The 27,523-nt window shown below is 40.0% G+C and overlaps 1 protein-coding gene and 1 pseudogene across 5 annotated transcripts in view; one reads left to right on the plus strand and one right to left on the minus strand.

Annotated features, from left to right (window-relative positions):
* The window catches only part of FAT3 (FAT atypical cadherin 3), a 719,190-nt gene that overhangs the window by 676,645 nt on the left and 15,022 nt on the right, over positions 1 to 27,523 (minus strand). The window lies entirely within an intron of this gene.
* On the plus strand, positions 5,105 to 5,819 carry LOC131759490 (synaptosomal-associated protein 23 pseudogene; annotated as a pseudogene).

Raw genomic sequence — 27,523 nt, forward strand, 5'->3', positions numbered from 1 at the left:
TTGGCCAGGTTAACACAGATGCCCCTCCCCACACAAACCATTATCTCTTCAGCACTGCACTGTGAATACTGAGAACAAAACCACCAAGGATTCCCATGTGGATGTGACCAATATTCCATTTATTAGAAGAAACAGCGTCGGGTACAGCAACCAGCTACAAAGTGAAAAGGAATAAAGAAGGAAAAGAAGATAAAAGACCTCATTGTAGGGGCACCACAGGCCCAAAGAGGAGTACCTGAATTTCAGTAGCTATTTTGACCAGAATAACTGTCTCTATTTCTCTATGCTTCTATTATTCTGTTCTTTATGGAACAGAACTGACAATCATCCTTCAGAAGTATTTACAATCACTTGCTTTGGGGCCAGGTGTTATAGATTCAGAAGCACGGATACTGACACCTCACCCCTTCTTCTGGGAATGTTTCCTAACCCTGGTCTTATCTCAGTCCCACATGGAATCTTCTCATTTTCTCAAGAAGTGTATGTATAGATTCCCAAATAGTTATCAAAGTAAAACTTGTTTCAATTCTTTCATTAAATTATTTGAAATGTATCATGCTCTGCCCATTCACAAAGGACCAGCGAAAATTCTATTGGATGGGGAAACGGATTTGTTTAATTTCCTGAGATGGTGAAGGTGTCATTAATGGGTCTGATGATCTTTTCTGAGTTCCAACAAGAAGGACCAGGCCAAGGATGCCTTAAAAGTGTCTCATAATGGTTAAGGGATTGTTGTCTCCAAATTCTGAGGTAAGGTTTCTTCAGCAGATGGAAAGAGCTTAATATGTTAAGTGACTCCTCTGAATTCAATAAAAGTGGAGCAAATTCAAAAATTTGCTCCTTCTATCCAGTCCTCAAAAGAGTTACCGAAACTACTTCTTGGAACCTATTTACAAGAAAATATAGGAGAAGGAAAGATGAGGAATTCTGAAGGATATTAAAACTACCCATGAGCAGTTATTACCAGTTAAGGGCAGCTAAAGAGGGCTCCTTCTATTTTGTGATCTGTTCAAGAGTGGAATTTCCAGTTAAATGTTCCTTCTCTGGATTTTCTTGTCATAATTATGCCATTTCAGATGGCTCTGGTAAGCAAAAGTTATATCTAATATGGTAGCCTTTGGGTAAGTTTCCTTAGGTCACATGGAAGCAAAATAATGCCTAAGTACATTTACTCTTCTAAAGACTAAAGCATTTTTTTTTAAAGTAAAGAAAAAAGCAAATATATAATAAAGGAAAGCAATACAGGAGTAAGAAAATCTGGAATTCAGGAGAAAGAGGACAACATAATTTAATTGAATAATTAATTAGAAGGCATTAATTTGGCGAATCCTTAATGAAAGGAATGACTAAAATACCTTTGCATCCAGCCAGCATGAGTAGGTCAAAGAGCCAGGGCTTCAGAGGTTCAAAGTACATTGCCCTTACCTCTTAGTTGTGGTATTATTCTGCTTTTAGAAAGAAATCTTTTGAGAAATCAAGTACTAATATATAAGGTATGTAACCACCAAGGGGTTGGAATAATACAAAGGTTTGTAAGATACAAGACCCTTAGATTGAATATTGTACTAAACTGGGTCCAGCTGGTGACTGCAATTTTGCTGTTCTATTCTGAGCTGGGCTAAAATGTCCATAAATAAGAAAATAGCCAAATTAAAAGACAAAAAGAGAGAGAGAGCAAACTAAGGTTTGTACCTCACCTTAAAGCACACTTCTCAACCCTTGTGAGTACGAGGCCCTTTTAATACTACCCCCAAAACAGAAAGGAATTCAGTTTTTATTCATTAAGTCTATAGGCAATGCAGGTCTGACACACACTGCAATCACCCAGAGGTCTGAGGTCCCAGGTTGGGGAAAGTTGTGTTAAGATACCTTTAAACTCGGCATATTCCTCCTTACCTTTCCTATTTAACGATATGAACTCAATAAATGGCTTTCTTGCTTGGATGAACTCCTCCTTGCATTCTAAAATTTCTCCCATGAAGAAACTGAAATAATTTTACCTCTGAAAAGACTATCTTTTCACAAATCCCCTGAGTACAGGGATTTGGGATGATTTATGGGAGCAACACTCATCTGAAGTAGTACATTGTCACAGCATTTTTTAATATGAATAATGATACATCTCTTTCTTTTTCAGTAACTCTGCCCTATAATAAACTATCACCACCCCACCCATGGCTAATGATATAACAATTTTTCCCCAGCTATTCATACTGCTTAATATCTACAGACAAAAAGCGAATAGGATACCCACTACTTAAGTTATTTTGCTGTCTATCTGATGTCCTATGTGTTGGCATACTCAGCCTGCAATTCTCAAAATCTCCTCAACTCTTCTATTAAAGGATGTTCTAATGTCCACTTTAACTTATCAAAGACAGGCTGTCCACTACACATACCCCCTCAGGTACAACCTAAGATGGTAACTACACTGTCTCAACTTCAGGATGACAGGAGAACAGGTGATATATTAACTTTAGGATCTATTTATTAGAGATACGTAAAATAGGCTTTGTGGTCTAGATCTTGGGTCCTGAATTCGTTTACAGTTTCCTTCCTGTAACATACCTGGATGGGAGCTTATTACACTGATGCATTTACCCACAGGGCCTTAAAAGACCTAAAAAAACTGTTGAACGTGGGAGTTTACAAAGATTTTAAAGAAACTGTCAGGAAAATTCAAATAAAGGAGATCAGTCTAGCTATTTCTATGCCATCTGTTCCAATTTCATGCCTTACCACTTTTATAACCAAATAAGAAAGCTGGTAAGGATTTCTGCTCTTCCTTTTCCCTAGAGGACAAAATTTTCAGAGCCCTGAGTCAAGGTTTTGGGGTTTTTTGTTTTTGTTTTTTTCTTAATATGACTCCTTGAAGACAAACAAGAGTCTGAGTTCAAGCACGCAAATCAAGACCCTTAAAACACACACACACATCCTGCTTATAAGCTGCTAAATCTGGAACATTCCTAACAGGAAACAAAAACAAAACTGATGAAAGAAGAGGGCTAGCAGGGAAACAGGCTACAGCCAAAGGCTGCATCTGCCCAAGAAACCAGGCCATACTGACAGGTTTGTAAAATGGGTGCTTAGAATTCTGCATGACAGCTGTACAAAGCTCTTCAGCCTCACTTTCCTACCTCAAAAACAGCAGCTGCTCAGGGTGTAATAGATCCTATCCCTGGTAAGTAAAACTGTCTTATCCTTGAAAGACTGGAGGACAAACTCCAGTCTCACCTTAAAAACACCCCAACCGTGGCTTCTGTTCCCCATCCCTTACATGAAAAATACCCAGAGGAAGAGGAGATAAAAGCAGGTTGAAAACTTTCTTCTCTAAAACCTGGGGAGGTCATTTAGGTGCCTTTCAGTATTTAAGAAAGCTCAATCCATTAGTTTTCAATGACAGGTTTGGTTCCTTTCCAATTCATTTCAACTCAACAAAATTTCAAGTAGCTTAGAAGCCATAAGGTTATTTACAAGTTGTAAGATATATAGAGAGATTTCAGTTCTTTCTGAAGTGCTGAGTTTTGAGCACTAAATACACCCACCTATACCACCAATCCAAAGCGGACCTCTTCTCTTGTCATCTACCATATATAAAGGCAAGACAGAAGCTTGAAGGTTCTCTTTTTTTTTCAGCTTGTAATATTCATGTTTGTGTCGGTCTCTTTGGAAATTTCAACCCATTTCTTATTTATCACTCAATGCACAATTAGCCTTGATTATAAACATGGCCAGGGTAAGTGCCACCCCAAATTATGGCCATCTGAAGTGTCAAAGGGGGAAACTTCCTATTCACTACCTAATTAACATACCCTCAATCATTCATTAAATTGTACTTTTCTGCTGTAAATGTCAAGAGTCTAAATCTTATGCAGCAGCAGAAAGTTCAAAATATTTCCATATTGCATTTCCTGTTCCTCTCTTTTCTTACTTTCTGAGAACTGATGGAACCATTCCATTCTCTATTTTTCTTAAACAAATAATATTTAGAATAATAAGTCATGAGAATTAAAGACGTATTTTACAGATGCAGAAGCATATGCTTAGGGGGGTGAAGCTGCTTGCTCAAGATTACACGGCTAAGGAAGTATCAGATCAAGTTCTGAAAGAACGCCAGCCTGGCCACAACTCCCTCCTGCCCAACAACCACACACACACACACACACACACACACACACACACACACACACTCCTCCCTCCTCAACTAATTCTGTTAATGTACCACCTGTCTCTTTGTCATCCAGACTCGAATCCTTCAGCTTCTCACCACAGCCTTCCCAAACTCCTGGTTCAACTGTTGGTTCTCCTTCCCCAGTGACCTTGGTCTCTGGTCTCCATCTGTATCCCACCTGCTCTAGGTCCGTCGCCTATCATCCTCACTCGAACTCACCTGATTCTTTTGTGTCTGTCCGTGCCCCCATGTTCCTACAATCCACTGCACACACCACACTGCTTCCAGATAACTCTACAATAATCATGCTTCTCAAAATGATGCCAAGATGTTCACATCTTTTCAGCAAAACCTGACTGCCCAATGAATAAAGTCCAAGCTCCCTCCTTGATGTCCACTACTATTCAAAATCTGGCTCCGACTTTCTCTGCCACTACCATCCTCCACACAACCCATATGCCAATCAAATGAAACCATGCACAGTCCGCTGCCAGTCACCTCTGTGCTCCCCAGTCCTGGGTCTCTGCTGCTGCTGCTGGACCCAGCCGGACCCTCCTTTCTTGGCACAGGCAAGACTGCAGCTAATTCAAATGATCTCTCCCATTATCCCTCAAGCCAAGGTGAAGTCTCCTTTGTCTGAACTTCGTAGCACTTGGATCCCTTAAAGCTCCCGCCATAGTATACCTGGTGTTTTTCTTTCTTCTGTAAATGAGTTACTTCGCCAATCACAAAAGCAGTGAGTCAGTGTTTGTTCCATGTGTGGGTCCATCGCAGCTGTAACACGACATTAGGCACCCAGGAAGCACTCACATTTATCGGTCCAATGAACGTGCGTGGGATCACAGAGGCTGGCTCCCTCTATTGGAGCGTATTTATTCCCAAAGCCAAGCACAGACTTACACACATCGGCCAATAATAAAAGTTAGGGAGCTGCCGCGGCCGGAGAGGAGTGGCCAGAACTGCTTGAATATCCACATTTCAGTTTCTCCACCTATCAAGTTTTAATTCATCATGGATAATCTGTCAGCAGAAGAAATTCAGCTGAGGGCTAACCAGGTTACTGCTGAGTCTCTGGAAAGTACAAGGAGAATCCTGGGTTTAGCCATTGAGTCTCGGGATGCAGGAATCAAGACTATCACTATGCTGGATGAACAAGGGGAACAACTGAAACACGTAGAAGAAGGCATGGACGAAATAAACAAAGACATGAGAGAAGCAGAGACGACTGTAACAGAACTAAACAAGTGCTGTGGCCTTTGTGAATGCCCCTGTAATAGGACAAAGAACTTTGAGTCTAGTAAAGCCTATAAGGCAACATGGGGAGACGGTGGAGACAACTCTCCTAGCAATGTAGTATCTAAGCAGCCAGGCCGAGTGACAAATGGTCAGTCTCAGCGAGCAACCACAGGAACAGCCAGCGGCGGATACATTAAATATAACAAATGATGCCAGGGAAGACGAAATGGAAGAGAACCTGACTCAAGTGGGCAGTATCCTAGGAAATCTAAAAAACATGGCCCTGGACATAGGCAATGAGACTGAGGCTCAAAATCGACAAATAGAACGGATCACAGAAAAGGCTGACACCAACAAAGATCGTATTGACATTGTCAATGCCAGGGCAAAGAAACTCACTGACAGCTAAAGCTACCGCTGTACTTCTTTATCATTTATTCACTTCCCTACTCCTCCTTCAAAGTCATTACCTTTCCAGAGTTTGAAATTTTGGTTCCACACTCTTCTAATCGGGAGATGATGTGGAAGAAGATCTAGGAGTAACAGCCCCCCTATTCTTTTATTTTCTCTTTTTCCCTTGAGGGTAGACTGTGGCTTAGTTTTCCTTCTAGTACTTTCTTTCTCAGTCCATACTCTTCGATTGGTTTTCATACATCATATATAGTGTTATTTTTCATTCTCTCCATTTACTTAGCAAGTTCTTCTGCTTTCAAACTTTGGAAGCATTGCCAAAGACAGCCATGTAAAAGGCTGGGGGCATTAGGGGCAGGCGCAAGGAGGAGAGGCAAGAGATAAGAGGTTGTTACCTCAGTGAAACCTGCAGACCCTAAAGCCAAAAGTTGCATAACCACAGTGCAGAACTAGTTGGGTTTAATTTCTGTTTAAGTTGCAGTTTTTGCCAATTTAGGCCAATGCTTGGTTTTGGAGCCTGTATACAAAATATTTTTATTATACATCACAACTTTGCAACCTCTGCTTCAAAAAACAGAATGAGTTTTCTTAAAGTGAGTTTAATTTCTGAACTCTTGGTGGTTCATCTCTGTACATAAATTCTATGATCCCATTTTATATTGTACCATATAGGAACACATGGTATAAATGAATGGCTTTTTATTTGCATATTATTAATAGTATCATGGTCCCATTACAGGCCTATTAACCTCATAAATTTGTCATTAGTTTTTGAAGAAAAAATATGTAAATATGGATATATAATATGAGAATTTCTCTCTACAGCAGGGCTTAAAATTTTTTGGAAAAGTTTGACAAAGTATATCACCTGAATTCAGATTTACCTCAATGCCAAGAATTATGTTTAGATAGGAAAAAAGAAACTTGTTTTGACCTCAGGTAGAAAATAGTTAGATTGCTTTGAGTTTTATGTAGGTTTAAACTTTTTTAAAAACTAGAATTTATTCTGTTTAACTAAAAATGATTTAGAAAATTATGTCTTTGGTTTATGTATTGATGATTGCACTATGATTCTTTTGGCTTTTTGTATTCAACTTCCAGAATCACATTTGCTTAGATTCTGAACAGTGTTATAAGAATCTGATTGGTATTTGTCACCTTTATTTAAAAACTAGCTTCTGCACACTTCAAAGCTATTAACGTCGATTGGTTTGACCAATAACCACTATTTGATCCTTACAATTAAATTTTGTAACTAACTAACAAAAAAAAAAAAAGTTAGAGGGGTAGGAGAGCAACAGACACTTTATCTTCCTGGGCAATCTGAATAATAACCAAACACGTTAAAATAGAACAGTTTTGAGGATGCATCCAGTGGGGGTGGGGTGGGGGACTGAGTTTAATGTTCCTGGTTCCAGATACAATTTCCAAGCAAGATGGAGGTGGGAGGTGGGCAGTGTTCTGGGTGAAAACTGACTGTGCATAATGGTTCCCTTTGAGCAGGAAACCCTGGTATGCAAAGAGCTAAGCCACTCAACAAATACCTTTATATTCCATTGAAAAACAAAATGCTCCATAATAATTAGGATATACTGGTCATTAAAATATAGTCCCAGCTGCACCCAAAGCCATCTTGAATGGAACTGAATCTCAGCATTCAGCAGTGATTCAGAAGGGGGAAATAAGGTTATGGAATTTGTGAGTTTCAATCACACTTCAATCCGTTTCTCCTGCACGTGTCTCCTCTGGCCTGTCTCTGTCCCAGAACACACCCATTCTTCAAAGGCTAGACAGGAGGGCAGGAGTTTATAGTCCTGAAGAGAAATCAAGGAGGTTCGGGTTTCACATTTTTGTTATTTTTTTAATGCAATTTTTTCCTTCCTAAAATTTTGAGAGATGGAAAATCCATTAGGTAATTATGGCCAACCCAAGAGACCAATTCAAGCTTGCTCCCTACAGTTCACTCTCCAGCAATTTTCCAGTCCACTTCCCTGGGGAAATGCTGAAGTTATCTCCCCCAGAGCTCCTTTCAAATTTAGCCTGAACCTGGTACCACTGTAAAGCTTTAAATGTAAACTATAACAAGACCTGAGCTGAAACTGCAAACAGCTATGAAAACCAGGACCTCTGCTCTTCGCAAGGGAGCAAAACAATCCTAGGCACAAATGGAAAAGACCACATCAGGTTTTTGGTTTTTTTTTTGTTTGTTTGTTTGTTTTTGTGGTATGCGGGCCTCACTGTTGTGGCCTCTCCCGTTGCGGAGCACAGGCTCCGGACGCACAGGCTCAGCGGCCATGGCTTACGGGCCCAGCCGCTCCGCGGCATGTGGGATCTTCCCGGACCGGGGCACGAACCCGCGTCCCCTGCATCGGCAGGCGGACTCTCAACCACTGCGCCACCAGGGAAGCCCCCACATCAGGTTTTTAAGCACTCCTGAATTAATTTCACCATCGTAGCTGTTCTCCGCAGCAAGCTTCCACACACAGAAATTTATTTTTCAGTGTTGTCGTTCTCAGAAGAAGTGACAACAACATAAGCTAAGGCGTGAGGTTTTCATTTGGATTCTTGTAAGTAAACACCAGAATGGTCAATAGCAGGCTATAGTCTTCTAAAACTCAAAAAAAAGAAAACTAGTAAAAGAGAGGAGCAAGATTTGCTCATCAATCTAAGACCTGTTGCTAGTGTTACCAAAAATCCAAGTTGCCCAAGGGCTGAGACTGTATGATTTGCAGCCTCATTATGGTCAAGAGTAAAGCACTGGTATCAGGACAGATATGGGTTCTAATCCAGGCTCCACAATTGATTAAGTATATAATCTCAGACAAATTAAGTGATGCCCTAAACCTCTGTTTCTCAATGGGCATAATAATACCAACCTCAGAGAACTGTGATGATCTTGACACAGCACAAGTAAAATGTTAAACAGAAAACATCCTGTGGCCCAGAGTAAATCCACAGCAAATGCAAAAGGTAATGAAACACTTAAATGACTATTAAACTCAAAAGAACCATAGCACTAAGTGTAAGCAACCTTACACTTAGAAAAGCCTTGATCATAAAAAAGAACGAAATATTTGCAGCAACATGGATGGACCTAGAGATTATTATACTTAGTGAAATAAGGCAGACAAAGAAAGACAAATATTATACAATATCACTTATATATGAAATCTAAAAAATAATACAAATGAATCTATATGTAAAACAGAAACAGGCTCACAGACAGAAAACAAACTTACAGTTACCAAAGGGGAAAGGGAGGAGGAGGATAAATTAGGTGTATGGGATTAACAGATATATATGCTATATATAAAATAGATAAGCAACAAGGATTTACTGTATAGTACAGTAAATCAGTATTCAGTATCTTGTAATAACCTGTAATGGAAAATAATCTGAAAAATGTAAATATATATATATAAACTGAATCACGTTGCTGTATACTTGAGACTAACACAATATTGTAAATCAAGTATACTTCAATTAAAAGAAAGAAAGAAAGAGAGAGAGAAAAGTCTTGATTCACACATGCCAAATGACGCCTGGATTGTCTTTTGGTTTTGTACTTTGGTTTTCTAATTCTCTATCTCCTTTTTATTTAGTTATCCCCTTGTTTGTTTATAATATTAACAATATTAAATTTGGAGGGCATCTTTTATCTTATGACCAACGGTGTTTTATAACCTTTACAAATGAGTCATGTACAACCCTGCTCACTTGGAAACTCCTTGACTATAAATTCCAAACATTTAAAGCATTCCTCTGTCACTGAGGGAAACCGTGAACGTTTTAACAGTGTGTGTGCACTAAGTGTGCACTCTTCCCAGGGGTCTCCTCTGGACCCCCATCTTCTTCCTGGAGCAACTCACCCTGCTCCATGAAGGACCCATCTGCTGTGCCAACAGACGGATGACAAATCCTTTCAAAGTGAAACTGGGAAATAACGAAACAAAACAGCGAAAAATACTCAGCGTCATTTAGGCTCCGGATAATGGATAATATATCCACTATCACATTTCAATATCCAGATAAGAACGATGGGTTTTTGTAGATCAGTTTTTCACAAAAGTTAAGGGTATTTGCATCAGAACTCAACATTCTAGTTTTACAGTTGACCCTTGAACAACAAGCACGGGTTTGAACTGCATGGGTCCACTTACTTATTTTTTTCAACGGTAAATACTACAGTACTCCATGATCTGCGGTTGGTTGAATCCACAGATGCAGAACCTCGAATATAGAGGAACTGCTTATACAGAGAGATAAATTATACATGGATTTCCCACTGCTCCCCTGGCCCCCATGTTGTTCAATGGTCAACTGTACTTGATTTTCTCTACTGTAATGGGGTAGCTGTCACCTCCATATTTCAATTACTTGGGCCTTCTCTGGTTTCACCCACTCCTGACATCCTTGTCCCAGTAAATGCCCTGTTTCTAATTAGTAACAGTCTGAAATACACAGGGCAGAGGAGTTTCTCCCGACTTAGTCAAGAGCCTGTTCATTCACCTTGACCCCACTCCTCTTGGGCACTCACTTTGTGTCAGGTCCCCCTTCACATTTTCATAAAACTCTACAGGTTAAGTGCTATTATTATCACCTTTTACAGAGAAGAACATTAAGGCACAGAAAGGTTAAGTCAATTCCCAACATCCTAAAAGCTGGGGAGTGGCAGAGCCAGACTCAATTCAGAGCACCATGTCTGTAACTACTCCAGTAGGCTGCCTCCTTGGTATCCAAAATGCCCACAACAGTTCCTTTTCCCTGATAAAAATGCAGAAATCTGATTGTTTCAGCATTCATTTATTCATTCATTCAGTATGCTCTATTTTTTTTTTCTTTTTTTTTTTTTTTTTTTTTTTTTTTTGCAGTACGCGGGCCTCTCACTGTTGTGGCCTCTCCCGTTGTGGAGCACAGGCTCCGGACGCGCAGGCCCAGCAGCCATGGCTCACGGGCCCAGCCTCTCTGCGGCATGTGGGATCCTCCCGGACCAGGGCACGAACCCGCATCCCCTGCACCGGCAGGCGGACTCCCAACCACTGCGCCACCAGGGAAGCCAAGCCCCAAGTATGCTCTTTTAATTAAGTTTCTTTTATATGGCAGGGACTGTGCAAGATAGCAGGGTTCCAGTAATGAAGAAGACACGCATTGTATCTGCCCTCAAGGCAGCTATTGAGAAATTTTTATTCAAAAAACCCTAATATTAAAACATACCCAAATAATTAAATAAAACTTACCAAAGAAAGCCCTACAAATAAATGTAAGTAATTAATTAATTAAAGTCAGGATCATAGTTACAAGCCGGGGAGGACCCTGTGAAAGGATGGATATAGCAGAGGGCCCCATCCTGGTCTGGAGGACGAGGGAACACAGATCTCTGATGCTGCTGATGGGCCCTTAGCTAGGACTAATTTTAGCCATGGCATCTACAAAGGCAAAGTGGCCACTGGACTTGTTTCTATAACATCTGGATTCCTGATTCCAGCCCAGTAGAATTGTTCAGCCAATTGCTATTTTTTGTTCTTTAATAATACGAGATGTCTGCCAACAAAGCTTCAAAATGCCAACTTTCCTTCCACCTCCCCCTGGCTGTCTATGTATGCCTAGGTATTGGGTTAGTTCCTATAAATTTTGATAAAGTAACATGTCATAAAATGCTTTCCCCAGTCCTAAAATTTCAAGTAGTTCTCTACCATCTAGCCTGGCATCCACCACCAGTTTGAAGTTTACCTAAAGCTCCTCCCTACCTAAGGATTTGAAAGTTTTAATATATAAATGCTTTAACATATTGTAATGCCCTGTTTTTCTTAGTGCTTTGTGAACAGTGTTAATATTTCTACCCATGAAGATCTTAACTCTTTGAAACATCCTTTTTACACTTTGTACTTAAAAATCTTTCTAAAATCTGTTAATACAATGTTTTATCTTAGTAACAGTCTGGTGACTAAAATAAAACTGATCTCTGATTAACTTAGGATCTTGGATCCTTCTACGAGATTTCTCAGGATATCAACATTTCTTAAATCTTGCCTCATTGTCTATATTTGGATGTGCAGATTAGGGCCCTTGGTGTGGAAAAGATGGTATAGTTTTAATGGATGACAGTGAGCAGACAGATTTGCTGGATTTCTACTTTTCCTCCACCTTCCATCTCTCAGCAAGAAGAACTAGGTAGAAAGGACCAGGGGATATGTAAGAATCCTTAATTCAGAGCCCTCTTCCTCTGCAATCAGAGAACTCTGCTTTCATCTATTTCAAATCTAGAACTTCCATGGAGAATTTCAATGTCAAGAAAGGTTGCCACTGCTTTCAGAGGTTAGAAAACTACCAATACCTGACTGGAATTAGTTCAAGTATCCGAACTCAAATAAATTAAATCTTGGTGCAATCTAGGAATTTGCAATGTGATCTTTTCAGTCCAGAAGTCATCAATAATAGATGACTAACAATCTTTCCTAAATCCCTTCCAACTTGAGATTCTATGACTCAATGAATCTGTTGTCAGCCTGGACCACTTACCTTGACGTTTCTGCAATTAAAACAAAAAAAAATCCCCACAAAGGCTGACTTTCTTAAAAGTTGTCCCTTCTAAAAGTACTGGGAAGAAAAAAATATGGCTAACTCACAGGTGTAATTTAGCGGTACTTACAGTCTAAAACCAGTATTGCTTCACATTAAAGAAACCCGAGTTACTATAAGGAAATGCTCTCTATAAATTCCAAGTACTGAATAATTATCCTCAAGCTTTCCAGTTGGTTTACTTTCCAAAGAGACAATAAATATGTCCTAGGAGTCCTTGGCAAGCAAAAGCACCTGCTCCTATCACATGGAAGAAAAACTCAGAGCAGAAACCAAGGAAATAAGCAGGAAAAACTAGCAACAATGAAGGGCAATGCTGTTAACTATGAAGTTGGTGATTTACATGATAGGTTTAAATCTACCAACAAGAGGACAGATCAACTGAAGAGAGCTCCCCACAAAAAAGAGGAGGAACCAAATCCGAAGTGCATTAGTGGGAAATAGAGAAGCGGAAGCTGTCCAGGATGTGGCGGGGAGGGGAAGAGAGGGTACAGCCCTTTTATGGTGTGATGGACCAAACTTCTTCCCTCTGAGTGGATGTATTACCCAGATCCACTCAGCAACACCAGACAGGGAGAATCCACTTCACCATTACAGTGAGAAGCTTGGGCAAAAGTGTGAAGGTCATGCTCAGGGTCGTTCACAACTGCCCAAAGCGAATAAAAGACACACCTCCAGGCTGCTCCCGGGATGGTGGAGCAGGGGTGACTGAGCTTATGCAACAGGCCCAGGTACCTACAACATACTGCTTGATTCGGGCAAAAAGGCACTAGCAGAAGGAAAATATGCAATAATTTTAGAAAGAGCAGGAGGTACCTGGGCTTGAGTGCTGCTCTCAGAGTGACAGTCAAATCCCCTGGGAAAAACAACATAGAATATTTGTGACTCATTCCTCCCCACAAGTTACTCCACACCCAGCGTTCTATAGGGCAGCAGGGGAGGATGGAGGTGATGAGAAGATGCCCTTCCAGCAAATTTGCAGTAGGGGTTCAGAGACAGAGAATTACTTATTGCTGTTGGAAGATTACTTGCACTTACTTGCTTATTCTTTGCCAAGGAAATGACCTGAAACAGTTGGACCTGGGAATCTAAATTGTAGAGCTCCCCTGATTCTAATGCACAGCAAGGTTTGGGAACCACGGCTTAGGAAACAGCTTTGACACTGGCACACGACTGTTAGGGATCCAAGTGGATGGGGCCAAGAAACAGTGAAAGGAAAGGAAATGATGCACCGTTCCAATGCTGTGCTTGCAGCCAAGTAAATTCTTTGCGATGTTCAGCAACATGATTTAGAGGAAGACTGTTCTCTCCTTGATGTCACCTCAAAGAAGAACCATAGCCCAGGGTTCATGAGAAATGGTCATAAAGTTGTAGACTTAGCCCTGCAGCTGTGTAACTGCATCAATTTGGGGCAATCCAGTTGATGGGGTCACAAAGGGCGGCTGAACCTAAAGGATGTCACTCCATTTGATTCCATGTCTCTCCAGCACTGACACGGATACACAACTTAGGAGAAAGAGCTCTCAATTCCAAGGATTGCTCAAAAAGCTGGTCTTTGGCAAAGTTGCTAAATTTATTTTCTGCGTTCTTCCCTCTGGTACTTCATTCTTTTCATCAGGTATGTAGTTCCTGACTCCCCAGGGCCTTCTAGAAGTGCCACCTGGCCCACTGGCTTCTAATGCCTTTACATACTTATGATCAACCCTCAAAGCCTTGATAATTCATCAAGTAATAATTGTTGAAAGGGGGAGGAATAAATTAGGAGTTTGGGATTAACATATACACACTACTACATATAAAATAGATAACCAACAAGGACCTACTGTAGAGCACAGGGAACTCTACTCAATATTTTGTAATAACCTATAAGGGAAAAGCATCTGAAAAAGAATATGTGTGTGTGTGTGTGTGTGTGTCTGTATCACTGAATCACTTTGCTGTACACCTGAAACTAACACAGCATTGTAAATCAACTATATTTCATTTTTTTTAATGGAGTACTATACAACCCCAGATTATCTAATCACTTTTTTTTTTTTTTTTTTTGTGGTACGCGGGCCTCTCACTGTTGTGGCCTCTCCCATTGCGGAGCGCAGGCTCCGGACGCACAGGCTCAGTCAGCGGCCATGGCTCACGGGCCCAGCCGCTCTGCGGCATGTGGGATCTTCCCGGACCGGGGCACGAACCCGTGTCCCCTGCATCGGCAGGCGGATTCTCAACCACCGCGCCACCAAGGAAGCCCTAATCACATTTTTTAAAGTAACCAGTGAATTACTTATGTGGAACTTCCAAGTTTGTTAAAGCAAAATAGGAGGGAAGGTTTTCCCAAGTAAACTAATAGTACTTTTCAACACATCCGTTTGTTTATTCCTAGGATCTTTCCAGATGATAGCTAATTCAAAATGGATAAAAGCAAATCAGTTCTTAGTTATTAGCTATCTTTCCCCTCAAAAACCTGGAAGTTTCATGAAAGCAGGACTTTGCCTGTCTTGTCCCCCATGTATCCCTGGCAAAGTAGGCACTCCAATTTCCTATTTCTTCAATGAATTAATGAAAAGGTAATTTTTAACTATGAAATATAATTTGTGGGCTTTTATCCAGAAGATTCATCTTTTTAAAATTAGATTTCTACTTTGATTAATACTGAAAGAAATATGAATTCCTTAAGCACATTACTGGAGACGTAAGAGGTAAGGAAACCACGGTAGAAAAAATATCTGGTTGTGGAAAATCATGAGGTCATTACACTTCAGTAACATCATCAATTCTTTTTTTTTTTTTTTTTTTTTTTACGTACGCGGGCCTCTCACTGTTGTGGCCTCTCCCGTTGCAGAGCACAGGCTCCGGACGCGCAGGCTCAGCGGCCATGGCTCACAGGCCCAGCCGCTCCGCGGCATGTGGGATCTTCCCGGACCGGGGCACGAACCCATGTCCCCTGCATCGGCAGGCGGACTCTCAACCACTGCGCCACCAGGGAAGCCCCATCATCAATTCTTTTTCATTGTTTTAACAATTAAGTACCTGCTTTTCTGTCTAAATGCTAACATTCTAGAGGTTCCTAAAAAAAAATTAAGATGAATAGTTAGATGAATTCAATTAGTATAACCTGATATATTCTACAGGTTTTAAAGAAAAACTATGATCGCCAACATACTTGGTTTCCATTATTCATCATATGGGGAACCATCAACTCTTTAGCCTCCCTCAAGCTCAGTTTTCTCATCTATAAAGATGAAGGACAGTATTTCCCTCAGAGGCCAGAGGTAAGGAAGCTTACATGAGACTGTCTATACAGTATTTAGCACAGTACTGCCTTTCAATTAATAATGATGCTTATTTGTACTAAAGTACTTGAAATGTATTTTATTTCAGTTTTTCGGATTCTGGTTTCAAGGGAATTTCTCTGGATCTGTTTATTTACTAAAACTGTCTCAAGAAAACATCACATGTACTGTAGACACTGACTGATCCAGAGTAAATATGGCTATCTTCTATCACCTTATTTCGTGGCTATGACTCTCCGTAGCAACATTGTGAGACTTCATGTCATTTTACTAAACTAGTGCAAAAGACACACTTCTGGGCTTCCCTGGTGGCGCAGTGGTTGAGAGTCCACCTGCCGATGCAGCAGGCACGGGTTCGTGCCCCAGTCCGGGAGGATCCCTCATGCCACGGAGCGGCTGGGCCCGTGAGCCATGGCCTCTGAGCCTGCGTGTCCGGAGCCTGTGCTCCGCAACCGGAGAGGCCACAACAGGGAGAGGCCCGCGTACCGCAAAAAAAAAAAAAAAAAGACACACTTCTGCCTGTAAATTCTGTTTGCAAACTCTGTGAAGAAAAGACAGCTGTTCCCAGAACATTTCCCGTCCTCCTTCTGCTTCCTCCTCACAGAGAAAAATAGAAGCCATGGCTCTGAATCACCAAAGTGAAGACTGGTTCACAGCCTCCCTTCTCGAGCCTCAATTGTTTTGCTCTTTCAAAGCACCATTGCTTCAGAATAAGCCACTTCTCACATGTGAGGGCTTGGAAGTCTGGAGTGCTTCAGAAGTCAGCTCTATTAATTACAGACAACCTCAATGGCAGTTTTTGCTTTCTTCTTCCCTTTTGATGTATTAAACTGGCTGTCAGAAATTAAATTAATGCAGAAAGGAATGGCTGAATATCTCCAAATTAAATCAGCTGTTAGAGAATGCCTAGAATATGATTTTTTGTTGTTGTTGCTAATGCTGGACTACAAACCTACAAAGTAGACTCCCTTGTTATTTAAGAGGACAAAAGACATTAATATTATACAACTACATAGGCCTTTCCATAAAAGTCCCATGTGACTGGTTTATATTATAAGAAAAACTGCATAGCTGCCAAAAATAGGAAACTATCCCTTCAGTGTTAACATACCAGTTTGTATCAGTAAATAAGAAAAAAAAATGAGTATTTTAGGATTCATCTGTAAAATATGAATTTTAAATGTCATGTAACTGCTTTATATTAAAATCAAAAACACTCAGGTACTAAAAATAGGAGAAAAAGTTCTTACAGAGTTTAAATATCAGTTTGTATCCAGAAACAGTAAGAAGTGGATGTTTTAGGATTCATCCATAAAACAGGAATCTAAAATGTCCATAGTAGAGAGAACAATGACCTTTTTTTCATGAAACGGACAATAACAAAGTTCAATTCCTAAGATTTATAAATTTGAAAAACTTTTAGGAGCAGAAGAGATCGTAGGTATCCAGTCTTTTATTATTCTACTGCAGGCACATAAAATGTAACCCTCCAAGACAGACAAAAATCTACTCTATCCTGTACCAGGATTATGGATTTGCAATCAGGTAGGAATATCTGTTGTTATTTGCAAAGGTAGCATTTCATTACATAATTAATACTGAATTTACTCATTTATTTATTTACTGAATAATACTTTTAATATTTTAAAATAATAATTTATTTACTGAATAATACTTTTCTTGATTGTGAAGTCCCTCCAGCTCTCTCCAATCCTTCCATTTGTGTAAGGTGAGAGTTTCCATTAAACCCAAGAGGGCTGGCTGCTAGCACTCCAGGTTTTTATAAGATGTTTCCACTGCTTTTAAATCTGTTTCATCATAATGACACTGTCTTTTGATTTCACTCTTGCATATGAAACTGAAGGAGGGAAGATGAAGTTCTTCATTACTGTGATTCGAGTATCCATCTTTTCCAGTAGACTCAGTCTACACACACAAAAGCCAAGAAGCCTCTTAAAAGAATGTGATTTATGAACTTGTAAAACCCAAGAAGTCAATCAATATGTAATGAAGTAAAGAGAAAGAGAAAGAAGAGCAGGCAGGTGTGACAGAACGCTCGGTCGATGGCAATTACTGGCATGTCTGGATTGAAAGCATTCAGTTCGCTTACGAAGACCTCCAATTCTGATAAACACTGATTGATGAGTGAGAGACACATTTCGGATTACGCGTGCCTCTGTGTTTTCACTTCTCCTGAAAGTTACAGGTGGTGGATCTGTACTTACAAACACACACTGCCTTGTTACAGTCTCCCATTCCCCCTTCCCGTTAATCATTTTCATCTCAGTTATTCCCTGCAAGTTCATTTGAGCTTGTTTCCAGAATGACATAGTTGTCAAAACGTTCCCATATTTTGTGAGCTAAATGCAGGTACTTTAACTTACTTTTAAATCACAAATAAGCCTTCTAAAATGCCTATCACACCTTCAAATTCAGTCTGAAAATGCTAAAGTGCTTAAATCTAGATGACCAATTAGTGATGGAGCACAGAATTCGGATTTTAGAATATTCGAGTCTAGCCCCTCACTAGGTCCCTAATTAGTTCCATGTTTCTGGGCAATTTATTACATCTCTCAGAACCTCGGTCCATTTGTAAAGAAAGAAGATTAAATCAGATTCACTCTAAAGTTTTTCCCAGACCTAAGACTCCGTGGTTTTTACATCTGTTCAGGATCACTAATGGAGCTATGGTGTTACAATTTATTCTACCTCTTAGGAATTGTCTATCTAGTACAGGTTATTTATTCAAACACCAAACTCTATACCTCACTAAAATGTATGTGGAAATGTCATTGTCGTGTAGTCAGTTTTGAGATTGGATGTTGGTCTGCCAAAGTACAATCACCATCAGTGGTTCTTCTTTTTCTTTTTTCCAATATATATTATTTCCCCCAATGACAACAGACATAAAGTTGGGATAGCGTTTTTGAAAGAAAATTTTATATTTATTTTTCATGTTTCAGTTCTGAAAATACCGATGGATATCAAGTGCAGGGTAAAATTTTCTGCACAGATTTAGTCAAGGAAAAACTTTTATACGTTCCAGCAAAACAGATAGGGTATTCATAACATCTGACAGCTATTCTAATAATCTTTCCCCAACATTCATTTACCTTTCATATTCATATCTTTCCTTTGGCAATTCCATACTGGAGGGAAAATATGCAAAGGGTAATGCCATCTGTATGAGATATGAAATCTAGTGTGAGATGTTATGATTCAAATATTAAAAAATGATACACTCTTTCAATTCATTTTCCCAGATTTTTCAACTGATACATGAGAGCATGAGATATAAATCAAGCTATTCTTGTAAAAAAAAAAAAAGCTTCAAAAAGGACAAATTCAAAACATAGTCCTCTTTTCTGTAGGTGAAAGAAAATGATTGTATAGAAAAAGAAAGGAAAAAGGAAGGACTGGGGCAATGGGAAATACTCCTTTTGAAGCGTGAATCCTCTGTGGCGACACCATTTAACCATTTCTTTTAAGTCCTTCTTAAATGTTCATTTAAATGTTATTTTTCTTAGTTCATTAAAGTTTTCATACATGAGCTTGCATTTTTTACTAGAAAGTATCCAGTTCCTTTTTAGAAGGTAATTTGTAACCAAAAGCTGGAAAATAAAAGACAAGTGAGGGCTTCGCTGGTGGCGCAGTGGTTGAGGGTCCGCCTGCCGATGCAGGGGAAACGGGTTCGTGCCCCTGTCTGGGAAGATCCCACATGCCGTGGAGCAGCTGGGCCCGTGAGCCATGACCGCTGAGCCTGCGCATCCAGAGCCTGTGCTCCGCAACGGGAGAGGCCACAACAGTGAGAGGCCCGCGTACCACAAAAAAAAAAGAAAGACAAGTGAGCCCAAATATTTTACAACAGACAGACTTCCTCAAAGAAGTTAGCAACAATACAGACTCAAAGGTACCAGCAAATGTTCAATGATGCCCAACAACTAGAAAGACTTGGTAGGGAGAAAAACTTGCTGTCTCTTTTTATAGAGGGAATTGGAAAATAGCTTCCTTCCAATTTGCAAGGAACAGTCACAGAAGTTCAAGTTACCAACAGAGAAGTACCCTACTTGTCTATAATCTTTCTTCATGCTTCTGCCAGGGGAGAAAAATGAGGAAAGAAAGAGGGAAAATGTATGGTGAGTTGCTTCAATGGTCACGGAAGAGATATGTCATGCCAGGCAATGGCAGAAGCAGACCAAAAGAGCAAGAACTGGGGAGCCCCACAAAAAGCAAAACAAGACAGTTTCGAGGCTCCTCCAGGTAGAAGAGGCAGGTCCCCTGCTGTGCCAAGAGCTTCCTCCTCTCCTGCGGTGACTTAAGTAACTTCAAGATCTACCTTGCTAACCTACCCAACCTACTCCCTCAATTCCTGAACACACCCCCTCAACTCGACTTCAGAGCCTAATTCCGTAGCCACAGCCCAGGCCCTTGAAATTGCCACATCTCTGAAATCACTAAGAAATCCCAACATCTCTAATAATTTCCAGTCCTCCTCAACCCCCTTACCTCTCCCTCTAAACCTGCTCTTCTTTATCTTTACCAAGACTTCAGCCTATGACACGGGTACCACTCTTGGTTTCCTTTGCTTCTCCACTTCGTTCTCCTTCATATTCCCATTCATAGGCATCTCCAATTCTATCGCCTCATGTCTTTCTGACCAACACCTCTTGACAACCTGCAATTCTGAATAAGCCTCCATCTGTTACATGTTCTACATTTTCCAGGCAGCTACAGACTACAGGAAAGTTCCAAATATCAGGATGACATATGGATGCTCATAAATGAGCTTAAACCCCAGCAGAGTCCTCAGTGCTACCTGGTATGCACAGTACTTACCTTTGGTATACTCTCTGCCTCACTGCCTACTCCAAACCATCACTGCTTTCCTTAAAATCCCTACTTTTCCCACAATCTCTTCACTCTAGCCTAGCTTCCAACCTTTCCAAGGAAACAAAGGCTATGGGTTGGGAAGTCTCTTACCTTCCTTCCTCGAAATGGAGTGATGCTCACCTGCTCTTGTCCTAAAAGGAAGTATTATCCTTCTCCGGACCAAGGGCAATTTCTGCAGGCTCTCTTAATCCCCCTTCCTGCCCTGTTTCTTTTGAGAACTTTCCACCATTAATGATCTCTTCTCTCTTGTATTTTCTTCTGCTCCCTATTCACGATCTGCACCACTTGTGGGGAACCATCTTCTTAGGAGACCATGTGTTGGCAGCCCAGGCTCCTGCTTCTACTGGCCCTTTCCTCTCTGCCTATAAACATACTTGTTTTCCTCTTATCCTCATAAGAACCTTCTCGGACCAAATTTTCTCCTTAAGTGTTAGCCTGGAACCCCTCCTTTGTTTCACTGATAAATTTCCTCAAAGAGGATTCAAAATTTGTTGCCTCCACCTCTTCCTTCACTTCAGCCCACTTCCATCTGGCAGGCATCCCTCTCCACTACTCTATTCAAACGACTCAGTCAACAGTGGTCATTACATCCTAACTGCCAAATCCAATGGCCTCTTTCAGCATTCATCCCCTCCCACATCCTTAATTGCTCTGAGACAATAGACGAGGGTGATTGCTTGGCTTTGGGCGTACTCCCCTGGGTCTTCTACCATGGCTCAGATCATTCTTCCTCTGTTTCCTTTTCTTCTGCCCAATTTTTAAACCTGGATGTCTTCAACAGTCACCTTTTTTTTTCACCCTAGAGCAGGGCCTGCAAACTGAAGCTGACCCAGGAGTCCAATCAGGCCAGTATCCTGGTTTTGTAAATTAAGTTTGATTGAAACATAGCCACACCCCATTTATTTACATACTACCTGTGGCTGCTTTCAAGCTGCAAAGGCAGAGTTGAGTCATCATAATAGAGACAGTACAGCCTACAAAGCCTAAAATATTTACTATCTGGTCTTTTACAAAAAAGGTTTGCAGATCCGTCTCTAGAGAGTCTACACTGTAGCTCCCAAAGCGTGGTGCCAGAAGAGCAGCACTGACACAGAGTGGAAACCTGTAGGATAAGCAGTCCTTGAACCCCACCTCAAGTTTACAAAATCATAAATTATGGAGTGAGGCACAGGAATCTATGTGTTACAAACCCTCCCAAGTGATTCTGACGCTCAATGCGGTTTAAGAACCTTAGGTCAACACAATGACCCTGGACCATCTCCAGGGCTTCAAGTACCACCCGTGCATGTGATGGTGACTCTTGAATCAAGCTCTGCTATACTCTAAGTTACTATTTTCAACTAACTCCTGGATATTTCCCCTTGGAGGCTCATTCAGTCATTCGACAAACCCTTTCTCAATACCCTATATAGGATGAGCTGTGATCTGTGCAGGAGTTGGGTGGACAAACAAAAATATGTCTCATGCAATATTGGAGATATATTTATGCTAAAGATTTGTTGGTTGTTCAAATTCAAATTTAACTTGAGATCTGTCTTTTTATTTACTCTACCTAGCAATCCTATGCGGGAGCTATAAAGTGAACATAAAAGAGCTTTTACTCAAGAGTAGTGTGGAGTTCAATCGGGGAGCCGATGATATAAATACAGTACAAAACAATATGATTACCTCAAAATCTCACATTTCAAAAATCTCCTCCCCTTTTCCTACATCAGTTAATAGCTGCAAGGTCTTTTGGGGCTACGCTACTTCAAAGACCTCTTCTAAATACCCCAAAAAGAGATTCTGACCCTAGAGTTGAGGGAGAAGTTGTAAGGCAGAGAGGAGCATTCTAATCAAGTGTGTGTATTAGAAAAGGGTTGCTATATGAATCACAATGGAATGATAAGAAAGGCATTAAATTTATTTGGGTGCCCATTTCTTTAAACTCTGACCTTAATCCATTGTTATATATAATGCGCAGTAACAGAGTTGATATTTACTATTTTAAGGCATTTTAATAAAGATAGGATCCATAGTTTAAAAAATCATGCCCAGTGAAAAGTTCATGATTTGGAATCTGGATCTAAAATTCAAGTCCTTGGCTTATGGTTCAGACCACAAACCAAATCCTTGTGGCTCACCTGGTAGCATTTTACCCTATTAGCAGGCCAAGGACCCAGGAAGACTTCTTTAACATTGGGTTTGCAAACACTGATGACAACAGTGATGTAGAGCAGTCTATCAACCAGCATCTTTTGCAATAAGAAAGTCGATTTCTAAAACAATGTATTGGGTAGGATGCAAAATGTTTGACCTACAATTTTCAATTTTCTGACAGTTTTCTACTGAGAAAAAAAAAGACAATTTCCTAAAACAGAGAGCAAGGTAATTTTTTTAAAAAAAATCAGGGCTTCCAGCAAAGAACATTTCCATCTAACTCTGAGCAAACTCATTTTTAAAACTTTCCTCCAAAGCCCCAGAAGAAAACTTACAACTGTGATAATTCACCCAGCCTGAAAGAATTCCACTGAATCATCTGTGTTATTGGAAACAATGACAGCAGAGACAAACGATATTCAGACTTTATCTCATTTTAGCTTCTACATTCTCTAACTTTGTCTCCTCTTTTCATTTTAATCAATATTGGTTGATTTCAGTTCAACAGGTCACACACTCAACATCTGGTTTAGGTGGAAAACTGAAGACCATAGAGAAGGGGCAGCTGCCTGCCAGGCCCCAAGATAATCTGCAAACCAAATATAATTATTCTCGGATTTTAATATTTCTAACATTGCTTTGGTAAATTCAAATTTATAACTCATAAATTATATTTGTCACTTTACAAAAGAATAACTTGGAGGGCTTCTTTACATGAAAAGATCTCACAACAATTAAAAAAAAAACCTCTGAAGATGACATACTCTGTTTCCTAGAATGCACCTACTAAGTAAGATTTCCTTCTAATTGTTCATTGAATAAAGAAGAATTACCAGGATAGATTAGGAGCATCAGGTTGAGAAATTTGACTCTTCAAGTGTTAGTTATTGGGTAACTGGCCACCCTCAGTTCCTGTATCAGGATGCTCCAGCATTGAACAGGGAGTACTGCTTTCAGAGGTGTCCATAAGAGACAGATAAGAAATCAATTCCCAGGTGAGCTCAGAGAAAACACTTCTGTGCCCAAACTAGCAGAGCACAGCCACTGCAGCAATACCACGTCTTATTCCTTGATGGTTACTGGTAGGCCTTATCTCACCCCCATACCTTAAATTCCTCGAAGTCAAGAACAGTGTTAAATTTATCTCCCTGGCCCTCCCAGCACCCAGCAAGATGCAGAGTATAACAGTGTCGCCATGAATGTTTATGATCCAGTAAAGACGAGGATAGGAGGTGGGAAACCACAGAGAAGGGTGATTCTAAGCTTTCACTCTAATGTTGCACTTAACTGGCCCTTGAAATATTGTTCCACTATTTTAACTACTAGTAGTTTTCTACTGCCCTTTATCAAAATCATGAAGGCGTAATGCCGCTCTCAGCAGAATTCAAGATAACCCGTCATTATCAGATGTCTGAGCAGTCCTTCACACCAGTAGGCAGTCAGATATGACACTCTGAAAGGTACCGGTTTATAAAAGGCCAAAGAAGCTTTTAAAAAAATTTTTTGGATTTGATTAAATACCTTAATCCAGAGATGCCTATTTAATCCACAAAAAGGGTCAAATCCTCATTCTGTAATTCTCCATGTGAAACACAGAGTTGTTCAAATCACCCCTCTCATCAATGTCAACATTTTAATTCTTAATGTGTAGGGGACCGTGGTGTAAGATGAACGTTCTTCTCCAGGGTGCCTAAGCCTTCTTACACCAAGTACAAGGTGTGCTTTCTTTGTGTTAGCAGTTATTTTACCCAAATTCTCAGAACTAACTCAGTGTGTACACAGCTCTGTATCTGCTTGTGTGTAAAGAAAATCCACTACACTGAAATAATCACTAAGAGAATAATTACATAATGAATCAACCATTTAAAATATGGCCAGTTGCTCAAACTGCAAAATGCTCATTCAAAACTGGAATTATAAGACAAGTGGATCTTACTTTCATAATCATACTACAAACAAATCATACTAGCAAATTAAAAACACCCTTTAACCAAGCAAATGAAACACCAGCAATAATCTGTACTCATTAAAGGTAGTTGCTTCTTACTGAATTAAAACCAGATTCCACCACTTACAGTTAACAACTTACTATTAACACATCTGCTAAATCAGATGAAATCAAGTTTGAACTGTGGACAATTCATTTTAAAGTAAGTATTATGTGAACATTTACCAGCCCAGACACACATTTTTCTACGGAATATTTGTAAGAACTTGTCAAAGATGCAAGTGAATAAAACATCTATCTAAATGTATAGTATTTAGCAATGATAAAAATACTTGAGACAGCAAAGGAAACATCACAAATGAGTTTTCCCAATACTGTCTTGGCATACAAACAAGTGTATCTTGCAACTAGGAGTACTGGGTTTCCTGAGGTACCCACAGTCTGCGAAGCAGAGCAGAGATGCAGAGCTCCCTAAAATGCAAACATCCACTAAAGAAGGAGCTGTTGAACTCAGCAGACTCAAATAGCAGGTTCAAAGCCAACAAAGAGTTAAACACCTAGGCCAGCTCAGTAATGAATGCTTAGTAAGTTGGGCCAACGAATATCAAGTAGATACCGGGGCTAGAGCAACTGCTAAAGGGATGACCTCCTTGAATCTCATTTGCATAGCAATGAGATGTCACAAAGGCATTAAGTCTGCAACTGCAATGCTGTTTCTAATCCATGCTTTATTTTGTTGTGACATTTAGCAAAGTGCTTTTTAAAGTAAAACAGAAAAGATTCCAGCAATGCAAGGCTGGGTGTGGGGGGAACATGTATGGATTATAAAACAGACTGGAAAACAGCTATGCAAAGAGCTACTGAGCAAAACCAGCTGAAAAGAACACTAAAATAATAACTTTCAAGGATATTTCCAAAGTGAGACCAGGTAAGTAAGTTGCTGGCTTTTGTCAACTGATATATGTTACTTGGGCCAAGAATAATGCATGTCTACTCACAACAGACAAAACAATATGTCAATATAATGAGCCAAACTCTCTCCAAGTGTATCTGTTACAGCCTTATGAGGCTGTTGCCTGTAATGATGCAAAAACCTTCAATTACAGTTTGGGTTTTGTTTTGTTTTGTTTTGTCTTAGTTTGTCTTAAAGAATTGTGCTTGCAAGTATTATTATCATTAGCTACTACTAAGGGAGATTGAGGGCTTTTTGCTCTACTATTGAGGAATGCAACTTCTTTTTAATACACTGGATTAAATTACACATACAGCCAAGGCTGCAAAAGAACGGGAAAAAAAAAGGATTGAAGTCAAGCTTTTGTGTGAAAGCAGTTACAAACTGAAAAGGCATTCAACAAAATCTTGAATATTCAAGCTCTACCTATACTGAAAGAAAAATACTTCCAAACTTCAAATGTCACAAGTTCATTTCTCTCTCAGAATCTTATGCATTAAACTCAAACCCAGTCACAGTGCAATTAAAGGAAAACAAAACAAAACAAAATCTCCTCCATGATGCCTTAAACATGCAACTTACCCAGTTACAGTTGTTTCACTGCAGTAATTACCAAAGAACATAAAGAGTTGTACTCATTTCTGTCATAAACAGAAGCAAAATGAGAGTGAGGTTTTAGCTGCGTGTTACTAAAATTCCTGAACCAAATTTTCAAAGGCATTAAAAAATAACTCTCTCACTTTGTGATTTTGACAGAACCTCAAGTTATTCACCAGACCATATGAATCTACTTTGGGCAATGAAATTAATATTTCAGTAAGTCTTCGTCCAAGAAACAGGAAGCCTTTTAGTAATGACCTTGAACCAGATAATAAGAAACGCTAGAAGTGGGGCGGGGGCGGGGGGGGGGGTCCAAAGCCAGAGGGAAATTGTGATTCAAAGAGTTTTATGCAGATAAAGCCCCTAATCAAGCTAATGCATTTTTCTCCATTTTTATCTTCCATATTTTTATTTACATTCAGCTGAGATATCAAAATCAGAAAACAGCAGATTCCCCACTTCTTGATCCAACCTGTCCTGTGCAAACACAGCCATGGATAACTGTAGGACAGTCACTTGGAACCTAACAGCCCAACTCCCAGGAGTAAAATGAACTCAGACCAGCCCAACAGTTCTGAAGTTAGTTCCAGCAAGGCTGCAACAACCCACATTTATGGGCATTGGTTAACTTCTCCATTTCCTTTTGTGTTGTTATGTTATCCCGGAAGGGAAAAGTAATTTCCAAGAGGGAACATCTATACTCTTCCCATGACCCTCTGGAGGGACTCAGTTTGCTTCCTGCCTACCTGGGTTGCATACTCAAGTTTTAGAAAATCAAACCAGATTTGCCATGCACTGGCAGGTGCTTTAAGGGATACTGCAGTCTGGAGAAGGATGCCTCTGCAGGATTACTAGATGGTCTCTATAACTATGAGTGAGGCTGAGGACAGGCCAGAACTTCACCAAGGAAAAAAACAACTGGTAGCCTAGCAGAGGGGTAAACAGCACAGGTTGTAAAGTTAGATAAAGCGGAATTTGAATCCTGACTCTGACACCTCCGAAAGTATGTCACCTCGGGCAAGTCACTTGTCAAGTGTGCCTCAAGTTCTTCATCTGTAGAGAAAATAATAGTACCTGTCTCATAGAGTTGTTGGTGGATAAATGAGATAATATGTGTAAATCTCTCATCAATGTTAGTTGTTGTAAAAAAATGTAAAAATGAATGACAAATTATAAATGGTAAAGTTCTAAACAGATGCAAGTTTTTATTGATATTATCAGGAATTACTTCCTAATAGTCTTCTACCAATAAGTGCCTGCTGACCAGCAGAAGTTTGGGAATATTCTTTTTTTCAAGGATTCTTAATTCACAT

This window comes from Kogia breviceps, chromosome 7, assembly GCF_026419965.1.
Source record: "Kogia breviceps isolate mKogBre1 chromosome 7, mKogBre1 haplotype 1, whole genome shotgun sequence".
Taxonomy (NCBI): Eukaryota; Metazoa; Chordata; class Mammalia; order Artiodactyla; family Physeteridae; genus Kogia; species Kogia breviceps.